The following is a 15213-nucleotide window of genomic DNA, read 5'->3' as shown; positions in this document are numbered from 1 at the left end:
CATGTATGCCGTTATAATGGTTGACAGAACCATGTATGCAAAGGAAATTCTACAAGACTAGCGGTTGCATCGGTTAGCACCCATGCATTTTGGTGGATGGATGTTCCTTTATATGGACATCAACATATTCATTTGTTATGTTTGACCACAACTAGACTTTGCAAATTGATATTGAGACAAGTACTCATAAAGGGGGTGCGTTGGAATATGTAATTCCTACTTGTCTCAGTTGTGACTTTCTATGTAGAGGAGTCTGTTCCTATTCCTTAGGGTTGTTATATATAGATGTTCCTAGATTGGTGTGTGGTTGATATATTCTCTCAACCGGGTGATTGTGTGTCCAAGATAGTCTACCTATCTTGAGACAACACTAAATGTATTTATATGTAATCTTATTTGATGTAAATATATGGTATTGTGTGCACTATCAAAAGTTAAGTAAGGGTAAATAATTTTGGAGGGAAAGAATAAAAACTATTTTTTAAAATCATATGACTTATCACCTTATAGGTTTTCTCAAATTTCAAGTATAAGCACTTGTTTAGTGAAAAATTAAATTTCAAGTCCAATAAATATCCACACTACATACTTTTAATGGAATGAAACATAATTTTTCATGTATTTAATAGAATTGCAATGAAATAAACTTGAAATGCATACATAGATACATATATTTCTTGTCATTAAAAATATGTATTGTGGGTATTCATTAGATGTAGAGTTAAAGTCCACATCCAACATGTGCCTACACTTGAAATTTGAGTAAACCCACAAGGAGATAAGTTGAAAATATGATTTAAAAAATAGCTTCTTTTTTTTTAGAATTTAGAATTCTTATTTTAGTATTTTACTTATGAGACTCATTTGATGCCTAAAAATTACTCTACCATTACATTCATTAACAACCTAGGTACTAGTAATGATATGAGTTAGAATGGGACCCTAATATGTCTTCATCTTCAAAAAAAAAGTCCTTAAGGGTAGAGATGAGGAAACTGTTGCAAGATCTCAACTAGTTCCCATATAACATCTTCTAGTTGCATACACTTCCACTATTTGAACACTTCATATATAACATGTTGGTGGAGGTGATGCTTGATTTATCTAGTATGGTCTTTGACTATATCCAAATGGGACCTTATTTTTCTAGTCTTGGTAGAATCATCCGAACTTGGCTATTTTTCTGAACCATTGATTTCAAGTAGGGAACATGAAAAGCAAGTTTGATCTTGGAGTGGGTAGGACAAATAATTTGCAGGTGGCTTGGATGATCATTTTGAGTACCTAATAATTCCCATAAAATTTAGGTGCAAGTGCTTACATGCTCTTTCAATTGAGATAGTTATATTTGTATGGTTATAAATGAAGATAAATGACCTAGAATGGATAACCATATAATTTTCCATCTATTTTGGAACTTTCTTATGGGGTTGTGGTGGTAGGCGGGGGAAGAATTAGAGATGTCGACTTGTAGGGCCCATTCTAGGGTCATATCCTACCTTGGATATTTTTTTTCTAGAACCTTCTAAGTCATGTTTGAGGCCTTAAGCGGTTATGTTTGGGGTCAAAATTTTGGAAGCATTTCTCCCAACCTCTCAACATTGTTTTACACTTTGAAATATTTACAATAACATTAAAATCACCACAATCAAATTTCATATGAAAAACTTATGCCTCCTGTAAGTTTACCTACCTTATTGATCATCATGGTACCAAGTGGATGCCATGTTTGATTTTGTTACTCAAACATGTGGAGCTAGTCACATGTGTACTTTCAAGATTAATCTAAAGGATCAAAACCATAACAACAAATGGGTTTTGGGGCATGAAAAATCCCAACCATAAACTTATATTATTGTTAGGCTATCTTAAATACTAGGTTCTTACGAAATGTAGGGATTCCATTCTTATTAAGTATTGTTCCATAGGAGAGTAGAGCATTCATATGGATATGCTAAGAGATATTAGAGAGAGAGGGAGATCCTATAGAAACTATCTTGGCCATAGTTTCCATGGAATATCCATAGTGAGAGACCCTTTATTTGTACTCACATTTCATAATTGAGAAGAAAAGAGTAGAGCCTAGGCTTCACCTTCTAGCTAGGTTTTTACCACACTAGATTTTCCTAGGGTATATCTTGAGTTAATGGCATGCACGGTGTGTCATTACTTTTCTCTTTCATTTTATTTTTTAGATTATTTATCTAATTTTATGTGTTTATAAATGTTATGTATGTAATCCTTAGTAGAATACTACATTGTAAAGAAATTTCATAACATTATAAAGTTTGCTATGACAAATTGTTCTAATGGAATATCCATGAAAGGTTACGAATCATATTCATATCAAAGAAATTTTTTGGGGGTTTTGTGGGACATTGCAAGATCCAAGGATTGGGTTAAAGTATGAAAATCCTAGCCTTGGAAAATGATTATAGTAACACTTCATGAGATGAGTTGGAGGAGAGATTTTGAAAGCTAAAAGTATAATTCATTGAAATATCTTGCAACATGGGCATACTCATAATGGATTTAGAGAACAAGTTTAGAACATGAAAGGGTGTGGTAGATCTAACATGAAATATGGTATGGAAAAGAAATATACAGATAATGAACTGACCCACAAAAGGAGTTGAACACGTCCTAGAGAAATAAAGACAAAGTTCTCAGTAGTGTCATCGCTTCTTAGTCTCTATTTAGAGTGGAAGTAAAACTAGGCATCAATCCCTACCAAGATGAAATTAGTGTTATTAAATAAAATAAATGGTCACAATAACTATAATTTTATTTTATTTTCCATAATATATAAGAAGATAAAAATATATTACTTTCCCAATTGAAGTTAAAGGATCATGCCAAAAATTGGTGGCAAAACCATACAAAGATTCTTAGGTTGGAGAATGAGCCTCTAATAACTAAGTGGGAGGTGTCTAAAAATATCATCAATTCCTTTGTTCTAGCATATTAGATATGAAGAGGACAATTGTATCTATTCATATTAGTTTTTGAATAAGGACAAAACATGCAAGAGTATATCATTGAATTCAAAAATATGGTCATTATGTTGGGTATATCACCTAAGAACCCTTTGTACTCATCAAATGTTTAGATGGTCTACATAGCCATTTAAGAAGGAAAGTGATGCTATTTAAACCTAGGATAGTTGATGATGCCTTTGTGAAAAGCACAATATTTAGAGATTATGGGTAAGAACAAAGGACAATGAAGTGGTTACAAGGAGAAAGACCACCAAGAACCTTCCAAGGAGGATAATAAGAAGCAAAAATGAAATGAAAATAAGTCAAATAAAAAATATACATTAGTGGAAGGATAAAAAAAACCATTGTAATTATTGTAATATTAAAAATTATAGTAAAGATAACTTATAGAAGCTACATCTAGACTTGAAACCAAATAACTACAAGAAGGATTCCAGTAATAAGAACATGCTAGCCATGGATTCAAGAAACCATGTCAAAAGAAATTCAAATGTAGATGAAAAGGTTTTCTACAACATAGTGCAAAGGGAGGTGAATCTAAGTTGCTTTAATCATCCCAAGGAATAGAAGGAGAAGACTAAACTCTTCCATATTAAAATCAATCTCAAAATAACAAAGGTTGATTCTCTATTGATTCTAGTTCATATCTAACATCATAGAAAAAGGGTGCATTTAGAAAATTTGGATTAGAAATTCTAGACCATCCTCACCCATATCCATTAAGATGGGTAAACAAAGGTGTAAATCTCAAGGTCATGAAGTAGTGTAATATCAAATTTTCTATAAGTGAAAACTATATTGATTAAGTGAATTTAGATATAGTATCATATGAAGCGTGTGGTGTAGCATTTGGAAGCCCCTACCTATATTTAAGGGATCTAATCTTCATGAGAAGACAAAATTTGTACCTCTTGATCAAGGATGGTAAATTATTCATGATACATGCACACAAAATTCAACTTTGGTAAGTGCTAACTACGTCAATAAATTGATACATTCTACCAACAAATTTGTATTACTTTTCCTAAGAGAGAATTGTCTATGACTTAATGAATTGGTAAAAGTAGAGGCATCCTTGGAGGGATGTACCAAAGTGTAGAAACAATACCTGGATAAGATTTTGCAAGGATATAGAGAAGTGTTTCTAGAACCTAAAGGGTTACCACTTAAGAGGAAAGTGGAGGTTGAGATAGAATTTTTTTCTAAATCATGTTGCCAAACAGTGGGTTGTACAAACAATCCATCTTAGAAGTAAATGAAGTCAAGAAATAGTTGTAGCAACTACTAGAGTCGAGAGCGATTCAACCAAGTACCTTACCTTGTGGGTCACCTATCCTCATATTTCTAAATAAAGGTTGGAATTTGAGAATGTGTATTAGTTATAGAGCTTTTAACAAGATCACCCTCAAGGATTGATATCATTTGTCTAGGATTGTTGACTTCTTAAACCTATTATAGCATACCAAGTACTTCATCAAGTTGGACCTAAAATAAATATACCACTAAGTACGAACGAAAGAATAAGACACCTAGAATATTTTCATTCAAGACAAGGAAAGGTCTAAATTAATGATTGGTAATACCCTTCATTTTATGTAATGCATCAAATATGTTTATGTATTGACGAATGATATATTGCATCCCTTTTTAAATTCGCTTTTAACAATGTATGTAGATGATATATTGGTTTATAGCTCTACTTAGGAATATAGTATCTCACATCTCATGTACGTTTTAGAGAAATTAAAAAACCATACACTATTGGAAAAAAATTAGCCTATGTGAATTTTCCAAGCAATCATTGGTCTATTTACGGTGTGTGTTTGGTGGAGGATAAATCAAGATAGGTTTCTCAATGATGGAGGTCATCCTCAAGTGCCCAATTACTACAAATGTCACTAAAGTTAGGACCTTCACTGGGGAATCATAATAGCTATGCTATAACAACTAGTGGTAAGATTTTCTAGTCGAAAGAATCAACATAAAGCTTTTGATGAGCTAAGAGAAATGATTAGTCAAGCCCCGTTTATTGCAATTCCTGATTCTAGAAGTTTGAAGTGGATATGGGATCAAGTGGATATGATATGGGAGTAGTCATGTTGTAGCATGATAATCCAGTATTTTATCATCTTGAAATGTTTCATGGAGTAGTCTTGACCTATCCTACATATGACTAGGAAATATATAATTTGGTTCAATTTGTTAATAAGTAGAAAAAATATCTGATGGGAAAGGAGAACATTGTCCACACTGATCATTAACCGCTATATTATTTGAAGGTCTAGAGGCTTCAATAGACTAAACACTACAATTTGATGGGTTTTTGTAGAAATTTCTTTTAATCATCAAATAAGGGGAAAACTACTAGGTTGCTAGAAATGATTTCAAGGGCACTCACATCCAAAATGATAGCTTTGGAAACTCATGTGCATACATAAGAGATGAGGAATTTAAAAAGGAATTTTAATAACTACAAGGTCAATTTCATGAAGAATAAGGTAACAATAAGGCTAACTATAATTTACAACATGGGTTGTTTTACAAGCTACACAATTTCCATGTTCATAAATGTGAAATATTGAAGCTTATCAAATAGGATTTGATCCAGGTGGATGTTTTTGGCCACCTATCTATTCCACTTGGACCCCAACCACTATCTCTTTCAATTTTTCAGTTTCCTTATTTGTAGCACAATTTACTATTTTTGGCAGTTTTTCGAGTCCTAAACTTCCAAAGTTGTTTTGAGGCCCTAAACGATGTTTTTCAGAAAAACCAAGGACAAAAATAGTTGTCATTTAATTTTTTCCACCTGTTAGTTTTAGTCCTGGGATAGATCTTTCTAATGAGGTATTGTGCATGTCAAATGGAGATTGTATGCCAAAGTTACGACTCCGGGAAGTTGATGTACCAATTAACCCAAACGGGGCCCATAGTTTGGCGCTTCATCTCCTAAGGTTAGGTTTTTGGATGTTTAGGGTTTTCCATTGTTTCTCAATAATAAATAGGCCTTTCAACCTCATTGTAACACATTTAAGAGGTATGTAGCCACCACATCTTTTCTTAGAGATAAGATACCATCGCCCGAGCTAATCTTATTTCCATTCTATCTGTAAGCATATTTCAGTATTTCATATTAATGAAATGAAGTGTTATTTCTGCAACATCTTTATATTTATGGTTATATCTGTAGTTTTTTGCATTCTTGTTTAAATTCAGATAAGTGGAATCAAAGTGGTCTTCTCTTTCTGTGTTTTTCTTTGCATGTCCATAATGAGATCGGGATATAAGGAGTTAGGGCTTGAACTAGTCGAACCTTTGCAAGACCAACCTCGTAAATCCTGACGGCCTCCCATTGTAGAAGAAAGGAAAGATGAGGGGACAAGAGATCCTATCAAAAACTTTCTCAAAGAAGCCCTTGAACGACAAAGGAATGTGATGATGGACAACTTTGCCCAGATCCTTCAACGACTACTCGTGGGCGACGCCTCTACTTCGAGCAACTACTCTAGAAGCGTCACACCCTTTAATTTACAAGTTAACTTTGACATTCCCATATTTTAGGGTCAGATAGATGCATACATCATAGATATATAGTTAAATTTGCTAGAAGGAGATTTTTCTGTTCATGATTTTTCCAGTTTAGAAAAGATTAGTTTTGCTCTTCTAAAAATTCCCCCCCACGTCAAGGACTGGTGGGAAACCTACTGCAAGCAAAAGGATGAAAGTACATCCTCACTATTTTCAGCCACACCCACTTGGGATTCATTCTGGGGTGCCATCAAGGAGTAGTGCTACCCTATCAGGAGCTATGAGGATAAATATGTAAAGTTGACCACACTGCGACAGGGAAGGGACCAAGACATGTCAGAGTTTACCAATTTTTTTCATACCCTTCGCATGAAGTTGGGTATCAAGGATTTTGAGAAACATTTGGTACTCATGTACCACAACTACATACACAGGTACATCCAGGACAAGATGGAGTTCCTGGACCTCTCCTCACTCACCACAACGTATTAATACATTGTCAAGATTGAGTAGAACCTTAAACAAAAATAGTGAGACTTTGGATCTACGAATCTGATGCACGGGAAAGGAGCCCCAAACTGTAGAGCAAAGGGAAAAGCCAAGGTGGGGTGATCCAGGATAACCTGTCAAATATGCAAGCGAAGAATAATACCACGAAGACAAAGAATGACACAGGAAAGTGGTGTAAGTTCCATAAAAGCTCCACTCACAACACAAGTGAGTGTCGAGAAAAGCAGTCACTAGTGGCCAAGCTGAAGGCTTCTGAGTCTGAAACATGTTTCGAAAAACCTGACAAGGGGAATGAAAAAGGGAAGAATATCATTGATGCGGAGCCTAGTTCCATAGTGGCCACCAATAAGATCCAGATGATTGATCCTGAAGATCCAAAAGAGGGGAAGCACCTATTCCACTCACATATGTTGGTGAAGGGTTCTCTGCTGCAATTCATTGGCGACAGCAGAAGCCAAAAGAACCTCATTTTAGTGTACATCATGAAGCGATTGGGCCTACTGACTATAATACATCCACAGTCGTACATGTTGGGTGGCTTGACCAAGGACGAGATATGTGCATCAGCTAGTAGTGTCACCTTCCCTACTACATCAAGCCCTTTAAGGATGAGGTAATGTGTGATGTTGCTCCTCTTGAAGTTTGTGATGTATTATTAGGACAACCATACTTATGGAAGAGACATGTTGTATATGATTCTAGACCTCGCTTTTTTATTATTTATTTGGGTGCTAAGTTATACATGATACCATAGGTGGACCTAACTACCATCATCTCTTTGATATCTGCTAAGAAATGCAGTAAGGCCATCTCCCTTACTGGGAATTTTTTTTCTTTCTGATTCAATCTCAAAGTAAGGAAAAGGTTGTAGCCACGTCCATAGCCCCCATAAAGGGTTCCTCCAGGCAGAAAAAGCAGGTGGATGTGGTCGTGGAAGAATATAGGGACATGTTGTCCTCACCCATAGGGATACCCTTGCATTGTCAGGTCAAGCATTTAAATGATCTAACTCCCAGAGCATCTATGCCCAATGGGCCGATATATTGTTTCTCCATTTTGGAGAATGAATAGATCAAGTGGAAAATCCAAGATTTGTTCCAAAAAGGGCACATCCAACCAAGTTCCTCACCTTGTGGGAACCTGATTGTACTGGCACAGAAGAAGGATGGAACCTAGAGGCTCTGCATTGATTATCAGGCATTAAACAAAATCATTGTTAGGAACATGTATCTAATCCCACGAATTTATGACCTACTGGACCAACTCAGTGGGGCCAAGTATTTCAGTAAGATCAATCTGAAGTCTGGTTATCACCAGGTTCTAATAGAGCCCACATATGTATCGAAGACTGCTTTTAAATCCAAGGAAGGCCTTTTTTAATGGTTTGTTATGCCCCCGCTACTTTTATGAGTCTAATGGATGACATCTTGCGGCCCTTCACTAACTCATTGTGGTGGTTTATCTGGTCGACATCCTCATCTTCAACAAGAGTTTGGAAGAACACTTGCAACACATTCAACATGTCTTTCAAACCCTTTGGCAGAACAATTTGTGTGCCAACTTGGAGAAATGCACCTTTGGCATGAGCCAGGTCCAATAATTGGGGTACATCATAGATAAGCATGGCGTGCATGTGGACCTGACTAAGATCCAAGTTATTCAGGATTGGCCAGCCCTAACCACTCTAATGGAGCTTTGCAACTTTTTGGGCCTTGCAAATGTTTATCGAAGGTTCATGTTGGGATTATCCCATATCACTTGGACTTTGAGTTATATTAGTAAGGGTAGGGCAAAAGAAATTTTTTCCTGGTCCAAGTCCCAACAGAAGGCATTCGTTAAGTTGAAGCATTGCATCTGCTCTGCACCAGTACTCACAATGCCAGACCTGCAACAGCCATTTGAAATCGAGACAGATGCTTTAGACTATGCTATTGGTGCAGTTCTCACCCAACATGGGAATACAATAGCTTATCATAGTGAGAAACTTTCTTATACAATTCATAAGTACACCACCTATGATAAAGAAATGTATTCCATTGTGCAGGCTTGTCAATAGTGGAAGCACTACATTCTGGGGAAGGATACTGTCATCCACACCGATCACCAACCTCTTTAGTTTATACAGACATAGGGGAAGTTGTAGAACGATCACCATCATAAGTGATCTACATATATACAACAATTCCACTTGAACATTAAATTCAAAAAGGGTAGCACCAATCATGTTACAGACTACCTTAGCTGGCCCCCAGTTGTAGCACTGACTATTGTTCTCAACTCTTGTGGTCACGAGACATCTGGATGGCCACAACTATACAAAAATGATCCAAAGTTCGCCTCCACATACTGGATTGTAGTAGATGGGAACCAAGTTCTTTATTTCCACCTCCATGACGCATTATTATGCTACGCAGGCCACATTTGTGTTCCCTTAAGCGAGCATGCCAAATTGATTTGAGAGGTTTCAGTACAATCGGATCGCAAGACACTTTGGGATGGAGAAAATGGTGGTTGTACTACAAAAGTACTTCTATTGGCCCAAACTCCGACTGGATGTTGGGAAATATATCAGATCCTACACTGACTGTGCCATCGCCAGGTCATCCATCAAGAAACAAGGCTTGTACACTCCTCTACCTACTCCTAGCCAACCGTGGGAATCCACCTCCATGGACTATATGTCTAGCCTCCCTTCTACCAAACATGGTAAGGATTGTGTATTTGTGTTCGTGGACAAATTTAATAAGATGGCTATATTGACGGCCTGCAATAAGAGTGTCACCGCATAAGACACAACCAAACTCTTCTTTGAACGAGCATGGGTACTGTTAGTGTCAGTCTTTGCAGCCTTCCTCCAGTGATCAAATATTCTCTTACAAAGTGGTCTCAAAGTGTCAAAGTCAAATTTTGTCATTTCAGTGAGTTTTCAAGTAAAATTTGGTCACTAGGTATTAGGTCTAGGGTTTTTGTTCACTCCTTCCAAAGTTTTCCAAATGTCAATCCATGTCACCATTCAGTTGAGTGTACCATCATTCAAAGAGTTTTCATCATAATTTCAGGTTCAAATCGGTCATTTTACACCTTGTTTGTGTTTTAGTTATGCTTGGGTAAGACTCATTTCCCTCTCCTAGGGTTTTGAAGGTAATTTCTCTTGTATGGTCAAATAATCAATAGACCTTGCATCCTGATTCTCATACACCTTCCCCTATCCTTAATGTACCTTATTAAACACTTCCCATCACTGAGATCCCCCAAATTCCTCATCTTCCCACAAACCCTAGTTTCTTGCTACAATTTGACAATTTTCTAGGCTAGGCCTGTGTTTTGCATTCTTGGACCCCTTCCCCTCACTCAATATTTGAAATTCCACTTTCCCCTATTTCCTAACATCCCTCCCTACTTCCCAAAATTTCCTCAAGAATTTAGAAGCCCATTATCCTCTTCATTTCCCTTCATTTCGACAAATCCCCTATTCCACACATCGGGGTAGGTTTTACTCAAATGATGTTTATGAGAAATAGAAGATGAATTTGACAAACGTGAGAGAGTTTTTTTGTCTACAATAGGACAAGGAAGACAAACATCCTTCAATTTTTACATAGATATCATGGTTTTAGAGAAATGTCAAAAATAAAGTTGCCTCAGGAGGGTTGCTATACTTCTTGAGTGGCCTTGGGAAAATCAAGATTTCTCCTATCTTGGTTGGCCAAATTACTTGTTTGATGTGTGAAATGATATTTAGACAGAGATATATTTCCAATTAGATATCCTAAGCTCAATTTGGAGTTGAGGAAGACCTTCAAAAGTTGACTGCAATAGCACTCTACATTTAGGCACCCTCATTTTGCACATTTTGACCAGTCTTGGGAGATTTGACTTTTGACAAGGAAAATGACCTCCAAATTGGAAAATTCAAGATGTTATGGAAATTATACTCAATAAGCTTTCCAACGAGCTATTCCACGCCCAATTTGGACACTAGGAAGGCTTCCAAAACTGATCTGCAAAAAGGCGCTACGCACCTGGCAATGTTTTGCTTTGTTAATTTGCACTGGCACTACACACCTGGCAGCCAAGCCCCAAAACGCTCCAAAATCACTCAATTTGATTCAAATCTCTCAAGTTACCTCTTGGCAAGTAAGTAATTCAATAGTTGAAAATGGTTTTGCATCAATCTTTGGTGACTCTTTTACTCATGAAGTCAAACCCTAGTTTTCACTAAACTGTCTCCTAACTTTTAAAGTTCCCTTATCCATTTGTTGTTCCCTAAACCCCATTCCCTTATATAAATTCCAAAAACATCATTCCCTCATATATTCTCCCTAAATGCCACTTTCACATACAAATTTCCCAAACCCTACACACTCTCCCTAAAACCCTACACACTTTATCCTACTCACTCCCTAAACCCTACTTACATCCCTAAACCCTGTTCACACATACATTTCCACACTCGCTCCCCCCATACACTCTGCCCATTCCATTACTCCATCCTATTACATACTATTATCCACAAACCATTCATATATAGTCACATTTTTTAAAACCAAGGAAAAACAATGGAAAGAGACAGTGAATATGACTATGAGAAAGAGACACTCAGTGATAGTTCTATGGAGAGACATAAGAAGCAAAGCAAAGGCAAAGAGAAGATGCACAAGGATGATATATATGACAAACAAGAAATAGAAAAAACAATTGGAGGATAAGAAAATCCTAATGGAGCTAGAAATGTTGAAACTGAAGAGGCAAAATGACAAAGAGGACCATGTCACTTTAACTTCCATTGAACAAGAGATAGAGAATGACAAGGAGTCTTGGTTGGAGAAGATGAACATGCACTTGGAGAGGTTGGTTGAGAAGGAAAACAAAGAGAAGAAAATGCTTCGTCACTTAGCCTACTACTACCTAACCCAGAACAAGATTTGTAATGCAAGGATAAAGAGGCTAAAAGCCAAGCTAAGAAGAGTCTCGAGGAACAAGAAAGAGCAAGATAAACTCAAGATATTGGCTGAAGCATCACTGGCCTAGAAAAGCACCTAACAAGGATCACTCATGCCAAATTTCAAGAAATTTGGAGCAATTTTTGTCATTTTTGAAAATTTTAATGCAAAAAAAAAGGTTTTTTTAGTAGGTGGCGCTACGCTTTTGATGGGGGCCTCCATTTTCAAAAATCTTTACATATTTGGAAGCACCATGAAAATTTATGCATGCTCAGAAATGGCTGAGAATTTTTTACAAGTTCTGGACCTCCAAAAGGGTCAAAAACAGCCAAAAAAAGCCATCTGCCACTTTTTTTCCACACAGGAAGCAGTCTTGGGATATTTCATTTTGGAAGGTGTAAATGGACTCCAAATCAAAAAATTAAAGTTGTTCTAGAAAGTAGACTCACCAAGCTTTCCAATGAGCTATTCTGCACCTAATTTGGACTTCGGGAAGCCTTCCAAAAGTGGCTTGGAAGAAGTGTTACGCACAGAAAAAATGGCGCTATGCATAGGAGGAAAATTTGCCAATTTTTCCTGTTTGCTCAAAATTTCGCCTAGTTCTCTACCAGATTGACTTTTTCTCTCTCATGGTAAAATTCATGATGTAATATGATGTAAATTTATGTAATTTGATGTAAAAATGATGAAAAATGACTTAAGGAGGTAGAAACATCAGTTTTAGGTGGTTTTGAACATGGTTTTAGAGGCAAGTTATTCCACTGCCTATTTTTCAGTTCCTAGTTTAGATCTTGTTGAAACAGCTCCTTAACTCATGGATTCGAACCCTGATGGATAGCATAGGTGGTTTGAGGCCTATATCTTTTACTTTCTTAGTCATTTGTCAAGGTTGGACTCTTGTGGATGCATTGAGCACTATTGTAAATCACTTCTGTAGTTTGGCAAGGAAATGAACCAGGCTTTTGCAGCATTTTGTGGGATTCTTGTGCTAATGTGAATTAGCATTGTTTTCTCCTCTGTTATTTAGTTTATCTTATGTGTATATGTTCCATCATCTCTCTTTTTCTGCATAACTAAATGAATCAAGATTAAAGGGTGGAATCCATTGATGTTCAGTGCTCTGCCTTGGGGTTTTATTTAGTTCTAAATGTTTTTTGCTATTTGAAGAGGACTCATGAATCTTGCATGCCCTCTCCAACTCCTCACCAGTATTTAGACTCACCATCACATTCATTTCAAAGTGCTAAAACACTTGCCTAGCTCGCCCCATAGAAACCTCTACAAATCTAAGTTGATTTCTCGAACCCAGAGCTGCCTTCCTCATCTGATCTAGCATCCGACCATTAAAATCAATCAAATTCCTCTGAGCATATACCTAGCCTAAAATTAGTATTCATACCAGTCATCTCAAACCTTACTTGCCATATTTTCTTTGAGATTGACAAGGAGAGAGTCCTCTCCCGACTTGGTAGGGCTAGCTACCAGGTTAAGCGTGGTTTGATGTTACCCTAGACCTACCTTTCTTAGTGTGAGGTAGATTTAGGCTATAACAGGTACATTTTGGGATCCTACAGACCATTATATCAAATCGAGATAGTAGGTTCCTAATAATTTTTGGTCAAGCCTCTAGACACTATTGGACACCAAGCTCGCCAAGTCGACTGCCTTTTATTCCCAGACTTATGGCCAGACGAAGGTCATCAATAGGATGATGGTTCACATACTCTGCATGTACAACTCCAAGCATTCTCAAACCTGGGATGAGAGTCTTCCATATGTGAAACATAGTTATAATAGAGTTCTCCATAGCTTGACTAGTTGTAGTCCCTTTGAAGTGGGTCTAGGATTTCAACCATTCTGTCTAATTGATGTTGCCATGCCACATGAAACTACATAGACAAAATCCACACATGTAATTTCTAAGGCTGATAAAGAAACTATATTTATTGAATGCATCCAACACATCCACCAATAGGTTCACGATATCCTAGAGAATTCAAATTCCAAGTACAAGCAGTGACATGATCAATAGCAGGTGCCACACAAGTTTTAGGTCCACAACAAAGTTTGGTTTTGTTTGCAGAAAGAACACCTTACCAGACTCCATTAGAAGCTCAAACCACTCTGATATGGTCCTTACACCATTACCAAGGTTGTGGGAGACAATGCTTTTGAGCTCTATTAGTCCCCCATTCCTTGGTCTGCACCCAGTGTTCAATGTGGATTGCCTTCGACCATACATTCCACCATTAACGGATACATCAAACATTGCAAAACAACTCACACCAACAGACTTAAACCCAAACTGCATGGAACAGGCCACAATTTATCAGATTATGGACACAAAGACCAAGAACAATCGCCAGCAGAAGATCCAACTGTATCGGGTTGTCAAAGTTGGCCAACTCCTACACCAATGTAATTGGCTCACGAGGGCCAAGTTCAGCGGAAGTTTCCCCACCTCATGGAGGCACTCAATGCAATGCAGACCATTTATTCCTAAGGGGGGAGGACTGATCCAGGTGGATTTTGGTGGCCATCTACCTATTCCACTTGGACCCCACCACTGACTTTTTTCAGTTTCCTTATTCGTAGCACAATTTACTATTTTTGGCAGTTTTTCAAGTCCTCAAATTCTGGAGCCATTTTGAGGCCCTAAACAACGTTTTTTCGGGAAGAAAAGGGCCAAAAAGGGTAATAGGCCGATGTTGGTAACTCAAAATTTGTATTCCTCGAATAGATATTTCTAACGAGGTATTGTGCGCATCAAATAGAGATTGTATGCCAAAGTTACGACCTCGAGAAGTTGATGTACCAATTTACCTAAACGGGGCCCATAGTTTGGCGCTTCATCTCCTAGGGTTACCTTTTTAGATGTTTAGGGTTTTCCATTATTTCTCAATAATAAATAGGCCTTTGAGCCTCATTGTAATACAGTTCAGAGGCATGTAGACACCACATATCTTCTTAGAGATAAGATACCATCGCCAGAGCTAGCCTTATATCCATTTTGTTTGTAACCATATTTCAATATTTGATATTAATGAAATGAAATGTTATTTTTGTTGCGTCTTTGTATTTATGGTTATATCTGTAATTCTTTGTGTTCTTGTTTAAATTTGGATCAGTGGTATCAGAGCAGTCTTCTCTTTCTCTGTTTTTCTTTGCATGTCAACAAGGTCGGGATATAAGGAGTTAGGGCTTGAATTGATCGAACCTTTGCAAGACCAACC

Source organism: Pinus tabuliformis, chromosome 1_2 (genome assembly GCF_031772625.1).
Source record: "Pinus tabuliformis cultivar Carrire ecotype Pingquan chromosome 1_2, CPIR1, whole genome shotgun sequence".
Taxonomy (NCBI): Eukaryota; Viridiplantae; Streptophyta; class Pinopsida; order Pinales; family Pinaceae; genus Pinus; species Pinus tabuliformis.
The sequence above is the reverse complement of the archived record's forward strand: the minus strand, read 5'-3'. Positions refer to the sequence as shown.